At 48.8% G+C, this 14518-nt stretch overlaps 2 long non-coding RNA genes and 1 pseudogene across 45 annotated transcripts in view; 1 reads left to right on the forward strand and 2 right to left on the reverse strand.

The window, feature by feature from the left end:
• The window catches only part of LOC102164818 (uncharacterized), a 481497-nt gene that overhangs the window by 59132 nt on the left and 407847 nt on the right, over positions 1-14518 (reverse strand). For all 44 annotated transcript variants that reach the window (XR_014831575.1, XR_014831564.1, XR_014831562.1 and 41 more), the window contains one exon: positions 6497-6606. This is a non-coding gene — a long non-coding RNA (uncharacterized LOC102164818). The remainder of the gene's footprint in view (positions 1-6496; positions 6607-14518) is intronic.
• On the forward strand, positions 7317-13907 carry LOC106508163 (uncharacterized). Its single transcript, XR_001304769.3, has 3 exons — positions 7317-7481; positions 8302-8515; positions 12578-13907. It is a non-coding gene; the product is annotated as an uncharacterized LOC106508163 (long non-coding RNA).
• Positions 10948-11330, reverse strand: LOC146395613 (cytochrome c oxidase subunit FA4 pseudogene; annotated as a pseudogene).

A 14518-nucleotide genomic window follows, 5' to 3' on the forward strand; every position in this document is an offset into this window, starting at 1 on the left:
CTGTACGAACAAAAGTTCAGAAGCAAAGAAAGCGCCCTGGTGAGAAGAACGGACAAAATAGAGGGACTCGAAGGTCTTTGCCCTCCCAGGGGTGAAGGAGGGTAACACAGCTTTGGGCGGCAGGATACCTCGTCCCCATCAATCTGTGGCAAAGATGCATTGAAAACTGGTGGATCCGGCTACCAGGTTAGGTCCTGGTATTGACTTCATTTCATCTCCACAACATCCTTAGGTATGAATTATTATCCTCGTTTGACACACAGATCTCAAAAACACAGAGTATTAGGTCAAAACGTATGAATTAGTCAGTTTGCAGGTCACTGCAATTTCTACGTTTCAACCTAATATTTGGTCTAAGGTCACAGTGCCATGTTTTTGGCCAAAGACATAAAATATTATAAGATAAGGAGTACCTGTTGTGGCTCAGCGGGTTATGAACCTAGTATCCATGAGGATGTGGGTTCAATCCCTGGCCTTGCTCAGTGGGTTAAGGATCCTGCGTTGCTGTGGCTGTGGTGTAGGCCAGCAGCTGCAGCTCTGATTTGACCCCTAGCCTGGGAACTTCCATATGCCACAGGTGTGGCCCTAAAAACTACAAAAAAAAAAAAAAAAAAAAAAAAAAGACATTATCATCTGAGGTCTCAAATATGCTCTTTCTTTTTACATGTTATCCTGATACTAAAGGGAGAAAAAAAAAATACATTTGCAGTGGTTGCTGAAGCCCTCTCTCCTAGCTTGGCTGGGGTTGATTTGCAGCAAAATCAGAGTTAATGGTGAGTGAGTCTGTGTGTGTGGTAGGGTGAGGGGGCAGGGGTTAGGTAAAGAAATCAAATTATTGTATCACTCAAAGTCACAAAGAAATAGTGTGTGTGTTGGTGGGAGTGTGGTTTGGATTCAGAAAACTCATGGTTGGATCTTTTATTCAGGCTGACTCTGTACGCAGGTTCAGTTCTTGGTAAAAAAGCACAGCTGGTTTGGTGCCAGGCACCTACCAAGGAACTTCATTTTTTCTTGTGACTGTCCCTGTAAACTGCTAGCTTGACTCTTCTCTCCCTGCCACCTTGGATGAAATCTTTGAGAGGCAGAAATTTGGCCATCATTTCTTTGGTCACTCATCTTACATAACAACAAAGCTTCCCCAGACACTCATGTTTCCATGAATAGTCTCATTTCCATAATAAAAATTCCAGTCTGGGAGTTCCCGTTATGGCGCAGAAGGAATGAATCTGACTAGGAACCATGAGGTTGCGGGTTCGATCCCTGGCCTCGCTCAGTGGATTAGGGATCCCACATTGCTGTAGCTGTGGTGTAGACTGGCAGCTGTAGCTCTGATTGGACCCCTAGCCTGGATCCTCCATATGCTAAGGGTGCAGCCTTAAAAAGCAAAAAAAAAAAAAAATTCCAGTCTGGGTAATTGAAGGGTCTGGGTCATAAATTCCCAATTTTATTCAAAGTGAAACTATGTCTTCTCCCCGAGGTTAGGGCCTGCTTAGGGCCCCAGCTCTGGTTTTCTTTGGTTCCTCCAGGTAACATGGAGGATGGAGCTTGGAAAAGCTCATCTTTCCACGGTTCCTGGTACCCATGGTCTCTGGCTTTGGTTCCTCCTGGCTATGGCCAAGGGTTAAGCCAGAGTCTTTCTCTCTTAAAGGGTATCCTGTGGGTCCCTGGAAACCCTTATCATTGGAGGTCTCCCAACGGCAGTTCCTGTAAGGCACAGAGTGTCTCTGCTTCATTTCTTGTAGACTCACCATGGGGGTCATTGCACGTGGGTGGCTTTTCTGAATAAAGCTTTTCGCATTTCCGTGGGACGTGATACTGTGTCCTCAGTCCCACCCCGCGGCTGGAGTGCTGGCCATTCCCAGTTCAGCGCCCCTCCTCTCTTCTTTCCTCAGCCCCGCCTCTTCTTGACCATTGACCTCTGGGCGAGGGGACAAACACCCACCTGGTGTGTTCTCCCAAAGTCCAGGGACAAAGACCAAGCTCTCCAAGTTGCCCTCTTTAGGGCTCAGAAGAGAAGGAAGTAATCCCATCTCCTGCCTTGAGGCGGGGCCAGGATAAACACTGCATTCCAGCTTTTCCCAAGAAAGTCTTTCCTCTCAGCCTCGTCAGTCTCGACACTTTTATACCTTCAAGTGGGTGTTGGGCTCAGGGTTACCAAGCTAGATTTCGTCCTCCACCTCTTTCTGCGTAGTTTCTGTGTAGGTGGAGGAGCTCCTCATTTTGCAGTAGAAAGGGCTCCGTTTCGGCATATCAACGTGCCCTCGATGTGCTCCACAGGCAAATATGTGCTTGGTAGGTGTGGCAGAGCAGAAGAAGATGCTTGCATAAGGGTGTTTGCGCTTGTGAAGTGTACATGAGCCCGGATGTAGGTACACAGATACACGTCTGTGTGTGTGGTACAAGGAAAGGATCTCTTTGGCTGAATGCAATGTGTGTGCATGCAAGTGCCTGAGTGTGCATGTGAAATGTGTACTTGAGCTGTAGGTGCACATCCAGATTTCATCTGTAAGCACCAAACTGTGGGCTGTCCCCATGGCCCCACATGTCCCAGTACTCAAGGCTCCCGCTGTGACCTCTCCTGTAAGTTGTGGGCAGTCTGGTCTCAGGACCAGAGTGTGGGTCCTTACCAGCCTGGGAGGGGGACATACCCTTCTCACAGCTGCAGGATGTGGCAGCGGGCACACCTTGAGGGAACAGCAGTGACAGCTGCCCTTAAATAGAGCGAGGCATTGGGTTCTCCCCACACCGCTGAGGAGACAGTGGTTTGATTTGCCTTGAAGCCAAAAGCCTCCCCTTCTGGTTTTGCCTCTTAGCTGAATGCAAGGGGGAGAGATCGAGAGATTCCTGCAAAGATTATCGCATTTGTGAAGCGAGCTTGTTTCCCCTCCTCTTGGCACATGAGCCTCTTGAACTGCCCATGTGAGTCTTAAGTCCCTGCCATGTGACTCTCATTCTCATGTTGGCGGTGTCACGGGGCCGCTAGAGCCATTGCACTGAAGTTGCTGTACGTGCGAGTGTGCATTTTCAGGCCCTCGGAAGTGCCAGTGAATGTTGCTGGAATACGTCTTTCTGGAGAGCCAGAGACCCATTTCCATGGCAACGCGCAGAGAAAGCCAGGGACTCCAGGAAAGGTTGCCAGATGCCATGACCAGGGCAGGCTGGCAACAATGCACAGGAAGGAAAAATCCCAGCTTGAGTGGAGAGGGTTGGGAGGGAGGTTTGTGCTCTGCTTGTAAAGAATTTACTTTGGGTTCTGCTGCATGTGACCAGCAGACCCAGTGTCCTTGGGAGGAGTGTTTGTATTTCTCCTGTCCTTTTCCCAGAGGATCCAGGAGTAACCCTGGTACCCTGGCCACACAGCATCCCTTCTAGTAAAGATGCCAGCCAGAAGGGCTGACTGTTAGACAGGGACTTGAGGGAGGTCACTGCAGAAATGGGGAAAAAACCCAGTCCGTCTTAATTCTCCAGGGTGAACCAGGCCATGGGATTACCCAGTAAATTTGCCTGGAGTGGTTAGTTTTAAGGCCATTAAGAGAGTGATGTCCAGTCTCTTTCCCAAATAAATGAGTACACTCTCAAAAAAAAAAAAAAAAAAAAAGACAGTCATGTCCTTTCTTTTAGGAAAGACACGGCAAGGTGAATCTTAGCCATTTAGAGATTCTTACAACTTGAGAACACCTTCAGGTCACCATCTCTTTGCAGATGGGCACATTGACTTCATTCACTTTCTCGGCACATATGTACCAAGGACCGACCATGTGAGACAGGCTCTGGGGAGACAGAAGTTCATGAAGTCAGGCAAGATCCCAATCTTCCAGAGCTGACATTTTGGGTGGGAAGCAGGTATTGGCCATGGTCAGGATTAATAAGTGAGCACATCAAGCGGCAATAGATGCCATGAAGAAAAATATAGCCAGGTGAAGGGCAGAAAGGGAAGTGGGAGGTTGTTGAAGGGACATTACTGTTTCTGAGGGAGGCAAAAAGTTCTCACTGATAAAATGACCTATGAGTAGAGATCTCAAAAAGTGGAGGGAGCACACCACAGAGATATCAGCAGGAAGAGCGTTCTGGGTTCAGGGAGTGCAAGTGCAAAGGCCCTGGGGCAGGGGCCTGCTAAGCGTGTTCAAAGAACTGCAGGAATTCTAGAGAGGCTGGAGCAGAGGGCCAGTAGGAGGGTGGTAGAAGTTAAGGTCACATGGGTAACAATGCCACTTACGTGGGCACTGAAGGCCTCTGTAAGGATTTTGGTTTTGCCCTGAGTGAAAAGAGAGGTTATTGTGGGTTTTGATCTCAGAAGATGCATAATATTACTTGCATTTTTTCAAATTTTTTAATTGTGGTGAAATACACATTTATCTTACCATTTCAAGTGTATCATTCATTTATATTAAATATATTCATGATGTTGTACAACCACTACCATCATCCATCTCCGTAAATCTTTTCATTTTTTAAAACTGAAAAACTCTATGCCCATTAAACAGCAACTCTATTTTTTCCCCTAGTCCTTGGCAACCACCACTCTACTTTCTGTCTCTAGGATTTTGCCTCCTCTAGTACGTCATATAAATGGAATCATATAGTATTTTTCCTTTTGTGATTGGCTTATTTCACCTAGCATAGTATTCTCAAGGTCCAGTCATGATGGAGCATGTGTCAGAATCTCCCTCCTTTTCACAGCTGCATACTATTCCATTATACATATATACTACATTTTATTTGTCCATCCATTCATGGATGGACACTTGGGTTGCCTCCGCCTTTTGGCTATTGTGAGTAATGCTACTATGAACATAAATGTGCAACTATCTCTTCAACATCGTGCCATCAGTTCTTTAGAATATGTATATGAATTGGATCCTTAACCAGTGCTCCATCAACATGATGATGCCTGAGGGAGGGGAGGTCCTGCCTTAACAGAGCATGTCTATCAGGTACTGAACGTATTGCTCCAGGTGTTCTGAGTGCATAAAGACCAGGGTGCTAAGGAACATCAATGGCTGAGCTTACTGTGTGACCCAAAGGAAGGAAAATGATGAAGAATCCAGATCCTACCCCTAAGATGCTCACAGGGTATAAAAAAATAGCCAACCCTATTAATCAAAGGGACTCAGTCTTCCACTGGGAAGTCTCATGGTCTTAATGCACCTAGAGCAGATTAAATAAATGTTTTCTTTATTTTATTTTATTATTTCATTTTATTATTTTATTTCATTTTGCTTTCTAGGGCCACTCCCAAGGAATATGGGAGTTCCCAGGCTAGGGGTCAAATCGAAGCTCTATCTGCTGGCCTATGCCACAGCCACAACAATGCAGGTTCTGAGCTGCGTCTGTGACTTACATCACAGCTCATAGCCATGCTGGATCTCTGGCCCACTGAGTAAGGCCAAGGATCGAACCCGCATCCTCATAGATACCAGTCAGATTCATTTCGGCTGAACCACAGTGGGAGCTCCAAATAAACATTTTGGATCTGCAGTGGCAAAATAATGATGAGGATGATAAACTTTACTGGGTGTATAAAACCCTGCACTAGACATTGCGCTAAGAGCTTTACACACATTATCTTACCGAACCCTTGCTGCAAGCTTGCCATAGAAGTACGGTTATTACCATGCTTTTACAGAAGAGGAAACTGAGGCTGGGGGAGGTGAATTCACTTGCCCAAGGCATGCGGCTGGGGCCAGAGTGGGGTCAAGCCAGCTCTGCTGGAGTCCAGGCTCCTACTCTTGCAAGCCACTGCATGCCTGCTCTTGGCCCTGCCGTCAGATCACCGTGCCTTTCCCTCCTCTGGCAAGCTGGGTGCATCAGGCTTGTGGAGGGGCCGCGTGGGCCAGGCCCCGTCCCTAACAGTGGGGAGCCCTTGCCACTGACAGATGCACTGGCAGATTTCAACACTCCGATTTCCTCATCTTTCTTTCCCAACATGCGGCCCGCTGGCCCCATGACGCAGCAACAGTCAGGAAGCGCAGGTCAGGGATGAGACTGAGGAGACAGACTTTACCCGTCACCTGTACTACCCTCTCGCCTCCCCAAGGCTCCCGCAGCCTCCCTTGGCAATCTCTGTGCCACATAGGATTCTAAGCGGTCTTTTTCTCTTTTTACAGCTGCACCTGAGACATATGGAAGTTCCTTGGCTAGAGGTCTAACCGGAGTCACAGCCGGGGCCTAAGCCACAGCCACAGCAACACTGGATCTGAGCTGCATCTGCGACCTATGTTGCACCTGCACGGCAACGCCGGCTCCTTAACCCACTGAGCGAGGCCAGGGATCAAACCTGCATCCTCATAGAGACAGCATTGGGTCCTTAACCCACCCAGTTACAAGGGGAACTCCCGGAGCGGTCTTTTTAAAGTGTAAAATTGTGCCAATGGCTACAATCCTTTTGTAGTTTTTCACTGCTCTTAGAATAAAAGTTGCACTCCCTGCCCCAGGCTACGAGGTCCCACGTGGGGCTGCCCTGGCTACCTCTCCCGTGTGATCTCAGCCCACTCACCATGTTTGGCCAAGCCAACTGGATCTTGTTCTCTGCTCCACTCTGATCAAAAATGTTCATTCTCCAGAAAGGCCTTCTCCAACCATCTTAGGTCAATGAGATTTCTCTTTCTATGATATAAACATTTAAAAAAAAATCAGTATTTTTGTGGTAAAATATACATAACATAAAATTTACCCCTTTACCTATCTTTTTATTTCCTTCTTTCTTTTTGTTTTGTCTTTTGTCTTTTTAGGGACACACCCTTGGCATATGGAGTTCCCAGGCTAGGGGTCGAATTGGAGCTGTAGCTGCCAGCCTACGCTCATGGCAAAACTGGATCCTTAACCCACTTAGCGAGGCCAGGGATCGAACCTGCAACCTCATGGTTCCTAGTCAGATTTGTTTCTGCTGCGCCATGACAAGAACTCCACCACCTTAGCCATTTTTAAGTGCAGAGTCCAGTGGCATTGTGGACATTCACAATGTTGTGCGACCATCAATTACCACCATCCGTCTCCAGGACCTTTGTCATCCTGAATAGGAACTCTGTACCCATTAAACAATAATTCTTCCTCTCCCTTCCTCTCCCAAGACCTAGTAATCTCTATTCTAAATTTTTCTTTATATGAATTTGTCTATTTTAAGTTCCTCATGTAAGTGGAATCATATGGTATTTGTCCTCTTTGGTGACTGGCTTATTTCACTTAGCATACTGTCTTTGAGATTCATCCATGATGAGGCAGCGTGGGTCAGAATTTCCTTCCTTTTCAAGGTTGAATAATATTCCATTGCATGTCTATTTCACATTTTGCTTATTCACTGGTCTGTTGGACACTTCGGTTATTTCCACATTTTGGCCACAGTGAACAACACTGCTCTGAACATGGGTGTGCAAATATCTCTTGGAGACCCTGCCTGCACAATCAACAAAAGACTGGCAAGTTGGAGAAATCAGAAAAATATTCTGCCGATTCTGTCAGTGTGTCTGTGCTGCTGGAGTCAGGTAAGGTGGAAGTCTGGGGGTGGGGGTGCCCGGGACAAGGGCCCAGTCTCCCCCTCCCCCGCAGCGAGCACAGCTCCTTGCCAGTCCTGTCATGTGGACGGCTGTGAGCAGGAAGAGTTTCAGGAGAGACAGCAGCCCCTTCGCCCCCAAGGAAACCTCCGTGTCAATGCAGCAAAGCCGGGCGAGAGCCAGGAGTCTGAAATTCAACCTGCTCTCCCCTCCCTGGTTCGGACCCAAGCTGTGTCATTCAACCCAAGCTGTGTCATTCGTCCCCTTCACTGTTTATGGCTTCTGCCTCTTTCCATGCCAGCCACAGGTCCAATAATAGATCCTGTCCCTATGCTCCTCTTTACATCTATGCACATATGTGTGAGTGTATGACTAGGTATGTGATACTGTGCTTTATAATAAATACATATTTGGTCTTCATCCGTGTTTCTGGCACAGGGCTCCTAAAACCCTGAGAATTTCCTAAATGCTAAGAGCCATAAAGATGATGTCTTTGGATATTCAGAAGCCCACACCTGAGTTTGTGCATCAGGTGGCTTCGTGGAAAGCCCCTGAGGATGGGGGCTGGTTGCCAGGGGAACCCACTGGGATTAGAGGGTTGGAATTTTCAGTCTCATCCCCCAGACCTCTGTAATGAAGCCTCCATAAGAGCCCCAAAGCGTGGGGTTTAGAGAGCTTCCAATGGGTAAACCAGTGGAGGTGCAGGAGAGTAGGGAGCTCCTGGAGGGCACGGAACTCCTTTCCCCATGCTCTGCCCCAAGCATCTCTCCCATTTGGCTGTTGCGGACTGATATCCTCTTCTAATAAATAGGTGATCTACTAAGGACAATGTTTTCCTGACTTCTGCGAGCTGCTCTAGCAAATTAATCGAACCCCTAGGAGAGAGTCATGGGTTCTGATTTATAGCTGACAGATCGGAATCTGCACAGGTGACAACCCGGGACTTACAACTGGCATCTGAAAGGGAAGCTGGACAGTCTTGCAGGACCGAGCCCTTAACTTGTGGGGTCTGATCCTCTCACCAGGTAGGTACTGTCTGAACGGAGTCAAATTATAGGGCACCCAGTCGATGTCCACTGAGATTTGAGTTAATTGCCTGGTGGTGCTGGAAGGTCAGCTGAGAAGGCTGCTGGGGAAACTGTCCCAGGCAGAGGATTTGGGGGAGAAAGGAAAAGAACACGTGATTCTGGAGCGCAGAGCTGATGAGAGGAGGGCAAAGGTGAGGGCTGAGACCGGCAGGTGAGGGAGGACCAGGCTCTGAAAGCCACAGGGATGAGTTTGGGGTTTATCCCAAGGCTGAGGGTTTTAAGCAAGGAAATGAGGTCAGATGTGAGCAGATCCAATGAAAAGAAACTAGAGCTACACTGAGGAAGAGGCCAGGAGAAATGCCAGTGGCCTGGGCTGGGAGGACGTCTCTGGGAAGTGTCCTCACGCTGACAACACCTGCGGCACCTCTGTCTCTAGGGGGGGTGTGGGGGGCAGGATCCAGCGGCCACCCCTCTCTCCTTCACTGCTCAGAGCCAACGGGTCAATTGTGCAGACAGGAGTTCCAGAAGCCCACACAGATGTCAGCGGAGGGCCTCAGGATGGTGGCCACAGGGCCCTCCTGGAGAAGGGAGATGATGAGAAGCAGTGGGCACCACAGACATTAGGAACACACACTAGCGGTGTCTTGGGATTACCAGTTGGGGTGTTACTTTGTGTTCTGTGCTCCTATATTCGCTCTCCCTTTCCCCCCGCAAACGGGCAGCTCAGTGCTATAAACAGAAGATGCTCAATGACAGTCTGCCTCCTTGGCTTCTGTAATTCAAAAGTCTGAACTTGGAGCTCCCTGGTGGTTTAGTGGGTTAAGGGTCTGGCATTGTCTCTGCTGTGGCTCTGGTTATTGAAGTTTGATCCCTGACCTGGAAACTTATGCATGCTGACCACCACCACCACCACCTCCACCACCAGCAAGTCTGAACTTGAGGTTGTTATCCTGCAGAGAAGAGAGAGAGCCAAGTACCTTTGAATAATGAGACAGAGGGGAGACTCCCCAGGGTGGAGAAGAGGGTGGCGGCTGGCAGCATCAGTGGAGGTGGCTGGGGGGGCACATTTAACTCAGGGAGCCCAGACCCTGGCATCGCAGTAGCAGCGAAAAGTTTGCAGAAGAAGGGAGTTGAACATGAAGATACAGAGCAAACATACGAACATGGGCTGTATGAAATGCCCTGGGCTTTGGGGGAGCCAAAGCCTTCCTCCCACATCTTTGCAGCTCCACGCTCAGGCTGCTTCTCTCTGATCACATGCTCCACTCTCCCTGGCAGATTTACATTGCCTGCAAGTTTTCTTTTCCTGCTGCAAGCTCTGGTCCAGCCCTATCTAATGGTCCAGGGCCTAGATATCTTGGTTGAAATTCTCCAAAGGAGGAGTTCCCAGGTGACTCAGTGGGTTAGGAACCTGGCAGTTGTCACTGCTGTGGCTTGGTTTCAATCCCTGGCCCTAGAATTTCTGCATGCGGCAGGCATGGCCAAAAAAAATAATATGAATACATTTCATTAAAAAAGACATTTATTCTCCAAAGATACAATCTGTTTGATTGCTATGGAATATGTCTCTCCAGGGTCAGTAATCTTTTGAAATCTGGTCCAGCTAGCTTGGCTGGGGCCAGGGGCGGGGAGCGGGGCGGGTGGTGGGAGGTGGCGGTGGTCACGTGGAGCAAACATGGCTGCCTAGAGTGACCATGCGGCTGGCTTGTGGGGAGAGTAACTGCCAAGAAACTGAATGAGTAGCTCTGTGATGATACGTGGGTCTGGAATGGACAATCAGAGGGTTTAGAGTCCCAGAGCTGGAAAGGCAATTGGGATCATCTGGTCCAGTCCCTCCAGTTTTACATGTTTCGAAACTGAGGCTCTAAGAAACACAGTGACCTGCTTGAGGTCACACAGTGAATTGGAGGCAGAGGCTGCTCCAAAAATATAGCTTTCTTCCTACCTATCCAGTGAGGCAGGAGTCCTAAAGGGCATGGAGGGGAGCCACAGCTGACCTTCTCACCAAACCACCATCCAGGAGCCTTGTGAGTTTGATGGTGTCACTGCCTCGTCTTGTCAACAGCCTGGAATCTTAGGCTGCAGAAAGTATTCAGCCTCCTGGCCCTTTGCTGCCCAACTCTGGCCACCTGTATAACCAGATTCCACCCATTCCGTCCAGCCAAGCAGGTCTGTTTGCCACACGTGTTCCTTCCTCTGCACCTCTGCCCCTTACCTGGAATGCCCTACGGCTCCCTGCCCAGCTGAGTTCCACAGACCTGGCTGCGGGCCGCTGCCTCCGGGAGGTCTTACCTAATTTGGGCCCCTATTACACCCCTACCTCCCAGTTTCTATGTTTTCCCAGTTTCTATGTCTTTTCCTCTCTCTCAGCTCGACAGACCACTGCCTGCCCCATCTGAGGGGCACATAATTATACACTGCCTGCTAGTTTTCGATTATTTATTAATCAGTGGAAACCCCAGCACAACACACCAACATGATTTCCTGCATTTAGAGGGGACATATTTCCTGGTTAAGTGGGAAGTTGCACGGATGGCTTCTGAAAGACCTTCATTCTAAGCAGCTTTATAGCAAAACACTTCATTTCGAAGTCTGGACCTTCTTTCTTCACTTTGCTGTCATTTACATTCACAAGTAGATCTCGTATTGACTGTGGGGACCCAGTTTGCTCCAGGGTTCTGGGTTATTCTTTCTGTCCCAAATGACATCTGGATTGAACCATGCCAGGCACAAGACATGCGGTGCTGCTCCAGGACCCCTTGCAAATGAATACAAAGAGGCAGATCAAGCTAGGACGCTTCTGGCCGAGCATGGTTGAGACAGAGGCCTCAAGCCCAGGCGGAGAGGAAAATTAACCTGCAAGGCCGAGGACTGAGCAGTCTCTGCTTAGTTTTCATTTTCTTCTATGTTCTCTCTTGAGGATAGAAATCTTGTCTCACACATTTTGCATCAGCAAAACACCCACTGCTGTGGGGGGTGTTGTGCAGGTGCTCAGTACACATTTCTTGAAGGAATGAGTGAGTGAGTTAAGCAAAGTGACTGATTGGAGTTACTGTCAGGTGGGACCCCCTCCTACCCTTGGATTCCTGCAAGCTGGAGTAGCGGCAGCCTCCTTGGCCCCTGGACTTCCTGGGGAAGGTGGTGAGGGCCCTGGTTGACACCCGTGACTGCAGCCCATCATGCAGGACTCCCTGGGATGGGTCAGGTGGGGAGCTCCACCCACCACTGCCTGTAAAGTTTCACAAAGACCCTGTTACTAGTTCCATTTCACCAGTGAGACAACTGAGACTCAGAGATGGAGCCTGCGGGGAGAGGACATAGGGAATCTTGACCCAACTGTGGACTCAGGCTGGGGTGAGGCTGACCCCAAGGCTCCTGCCCACCTGATGCATGAGCTGGTTGTGGGCCCTAGGGATGCAAATGAGCGGGACACACCCCTGACCTCCAGCAGCACCTGGGGGCCTGATGAGCCTTGAATGGAAGCCAGGCCTGAGGAGACCACTGAAACTTGGGTCCCACATGCCCAACAGGACAGAGGCTAAATGGGGTTGTGGGAGCATAAAAGAAAGCCAGAAGAAACCAAGGGACCCCTCTCTCTCCAAAGCAAAATCACTGAGGTCCTTTAGATCTACAAAAGGTCCCTAAGACAGGTAGCATGAGGATAATGAAGTCTGATTCACAGGACAGTAAACAGAGTCAAAGATATAAGCGATTAGCCCAAGGCCACATGGAGATCTTCTTTCCCAGCCTCCCCTCTGCCTAACCACTTCTCTTTCCACTGTTAGGCAGGGAAATCTCGTTCCACAGGGTCAGCTCTTGGCTCTTGGTTTCCAAACACTCCCTTCTTTATGGCTGCACAGCCTCTGCTCGGGCCATTCCCCCCGCCTGAACGCCCTTTTCCCACCTAAACTTTCCAAGGCCTCAGCTTTGCAAGACCCAACATACTGCCTCTCCAAACCTCTCCAGGTCTACTCCATCTTGAATAAACCCCTCCAGCCACCCCAAAAACCTCTTCCTATACCATGCTCTGATTGAATTTTTTTTTTTTTTTTTTTTTAGATGAGAATACAAATGCAGGGCACAACGTCTGGCACAGCTTTGAGATTCAGGCCATCTTCTCTGGAGTGAAGAGATGTTCTGCAAATTTTGGCCGAATGAGGGTGTGAATGACTGAACACGGGACCCACCTTTCACTCTCATTTCGGTGAGATGGCCTACAAAGTTCCCAGCACGGAGCCGGAGGGTGTGGGGTGCACAGGTGCCTTAACTGGCTCTCAGGGATGAATTGGTTTGAAACAACACTATCGCCTAGGCCACACCTGGCCAGCAGAGCTAGACTTCCTGATCCGGGCAAATGCCAACACAAGAGGCCCCAGCAGGCCCAGTGCCAAGGAACTGCCCACTGATCTCCAGAAAGGTGCAATGGCTGTGGCCCTGCCTGTCCACTCTCTGTCCTGCCAGCTCAGTGGCTATCCACGCTGCCCTGGCCTCCTGGGCCCACAGTCTGGGGAAGAAAAAGGAGAAAAAATCGGGTTCGACCAGATGACCAAGCTGTTCTTTTAATCAGTGCTTATGGAGCCCTAGGGCTGGGGTCAAGAGTTGTGGCCGCAAAGCAGGCCAGGGTGGCTTGTGGTTAAAAGCACAGGCCCTGAATGTTGGTTCAAATACTGGCCTGGTGTGTACCAGCTGCTGTGACTGTGGGCCAGGCCATCTCCCTACCCGAGTCTTAGATTCCTCACTCACAAAATGTAAACAATAAACTACCGTATGTTAATCTACAGATAATTACTGGTTTGGGGAAAGTGTTTGCCTTTGTAGAACATAACAAGCAAAATAATGACAATGAATATGTATATGTCTACATCTATAGATCTCTCTCTATATCATATGTAGATAGACAGACACAGATATATATCACCATAATAAGTTTCCAATTGCCCTCCCTTAAGAAGGACTGGCCTTTATTCTGAAATGATCTTTCTTCTATTTTTATTATCTTGTGGTTGAAAGGGCTAAGGCCCATTATTCTTCCATCCGCTCTGCCTGGAATCCTTAGCCCACCCACCTGTCTGCCCACAAGACTCCCTCCCTCACCAGCTTCGGAACTTCGCTCAAATGTCACCTTCTCAAGGGCACCTTCCCTGACCCTTATTTAAAATCACAGCCCACCCATGCTGTGCCCTGTCCCCTTCCCTGACCCGTTTCTCCTCCATGGTACTTAACACCAGCAGCATATCTATTAGTTATTTCCTGTTTGGGGCCACTGTTTGACTTTCCCCCACAAGGACAGGGATTTTTGTCCAGATCATTCACAGCTATATCCCAGGACCTGAAATAGTGCCTGGCACATAGTCGGCCCTCAATAAATATTTATCAGATGAATAAACAATTGAATGAGTATTTGTTTTTTAATGTGTTCCTTGGGCCAGATTAAAAGTGAACAACTCATTCACTTTTTAGCTCCCAAAATTGGGCATTGGAAAGGAGAAGATTTTACTGGTCTGCAAAACCCTTAAATCACTAAGTAAATGTATATTAAAGTTCTGGCGAAACTCAGTAAATGGTAATAACGATTCCCCTAATGCTCCTGTGCGCCTCCCCCATCTCCTCCTTGTTCCTCCCTCCCTCCTCCCTGGGCCTTATCTATCCACACCAGGGCTGTCCCCAGTGTGCAGAACTCACTGGAACCTTCTGGCCTCTCAATTTGCCTAATTCATTTATTTTCTTTAAAGATCCTGATTACAGGCCTGGCTTGGGAGAACCAACCAGGCTGTACACAGGCCCGTAACGGAGGCAGGCCTGCCCGGGAGACCGAGGAACCTGTATTGGCAAAGGCTGTTCAAGCTTTGACTGCGCAGATGCGCTCAGGTCACAGAGGAAATCAATGAAAGGTGTTTGTTAGCTTGATTATGTCTCAATTCTAGGCCTGCTGTTTAGGGAGTCCAGGGGCTCCATTCTAAGGATAACCATGGCCCTGGAGGTGCTGGCACCAGGCAGGAA

The sequence above is a fragment of the Sus scrofa genome, chromosome 16 (assembly GCF_054392235.1).
Source record: "Sus scrofa isolate SSC_HxYL_T2T_F1_AM1 chromosome 16, Sscrofa_HxYL_maternal_Yorkshire_Landrace_v2.0, whole genome shotgun sequence".
Lineage (NCBI taxonomy): Eukaryota > Metazoa > Chordata > Mammalia > Artiodactyla > Suidae > Sus > Sus scrofa.